Below are 1,261 nucleotides of genomic sequence, written 5' to 3' on the forward strand. Positions count from 1 at the left end.
CAAAATTTCAGAAGTGTGTGGGACATTGGTATCTGCCTAGCCTGGCCTATATTTGAAAGATTATATCCACTACAACAGAGCTAACAAGTAGCTGTCCAGACTCTACTGGAAGACGCACAAGGCTGGAAAACCACTATGTCTTTAGAAAACCTATTCCGTTTTTTATTTTTATTTATTTTTTATGTAGGAAGTTTGTCTTTATTAGCAGAGCAGCAGAGCAGGCCACAGTGGACACTCCAGCATCGGCACCCACGCACCACCAGAGGGGGAGGGGCTCAGAACTTCTGGAACTGCTTCTTGCTTCTGGCTGCCTTCTTGACCTTTCCGCATGTTGAACCTCACAGTCTTGCTGAGGGTTCTGCACTCACCCACAGTCACAGTGTCTCCAATCTGGACGTCTTAGAAACAGGGCTGCCAATGCACAGACGTTCTTGTGGTGTTTCCCTAATCGATTGTGTGTCCTTTGCATCTTCATCTTGGTCACCACACCAGACGAGATCCTGCCCCTGAGGCATTTCCAGTGAAGGGACACTTCTTGTCAATATAGGCACCCTCAATGGCCTCGTTGTAGGTCTTGAGCCTGACGTTCTTCTAGTTATTGGGCAGCTTCTTTTTGGCTGTGTCCCAGAGCACCATGCATCTTTGTTTTGGGAGATGGTCAGCTGCTCTGTCTGGATGTCTGTCATGCCGTCGCTTCTCTTGTCTCTTGCCCCTCTTCTCTCTGAGGATCGGTCGGAAAGAGCCCTATTCCAATTTTAAAAATCTCTATTTATGAGAAAGACTTTTTTATGTTTGTTTTTGTTTTTGTATGTTTCTTTAAATCAATCCTATATTTGCTTCTTTGCTACTTCTAATCATAGTTTCAACTTCTTCCCACTGCAGCCTAACACAGCAAGTGTAATTAATTCACCTTCCACATGAATGTTCTTCCAAACTTTAAATGGAGTACAAAGATGCACCTCCTCCTTATCTACCCTTCCTATTCTACAGACTAAAAGTCCCAGTTCCTTTAATAGATCCTTATAAGACTGGACTTGAGGCTTTTCAGCATCTTGATTGTGGCCTGCTACAAAATCTCAGCTCGTCAATACTTTCCTAAACTGTGGCACTCATGACTGAACAAAGTAACACAGATATAATTTGACACAAAAGTACTTATTTACTCCTGGAAGCAAAGCATCTTTCAATTGAGCCCAACAGCACATTTTTTGTTATTGTTAGCTATACCAGATTAATGATTCATTTTAACCTTGCAGTCAAC

The 1,261-nt window shown here is 42.7% G+C and overlaps 1 pseudogene; it reads right to left on the bottom strand.

The window, feature by feature from the left end:
- Positions 1-275: 275 nt before the first annotated feature.
- LOC110215495 (small ribosomal subunit protein uS17 pseudogene) lies at positions 276-686 on the bottom strand (annotated as a pseudogene).
- Between the last annotated feature and the right edge of the window lie 575 nt (positions 687-1,261).

The sequence above is a fragment of the Phascolarctos cinereus genome, unplaced genomic scaffold (genome assembly GCF_003287225.1).
Source record: "Phascolarctos cinereus isolate Bilbo 61053 unplaced genomic scaffold, phaCin_HiC Scaffold_3;HRSCAF=262, whole genome shotgun sequence".
In the NCBI taxonomy this organism is placed as follows: Eukaryota; Metazoa; Chordata; class Mammalia; order Diprotodontia; family Phascolarctidae; genus Phascolarctos; species Phascolarctos cinereus.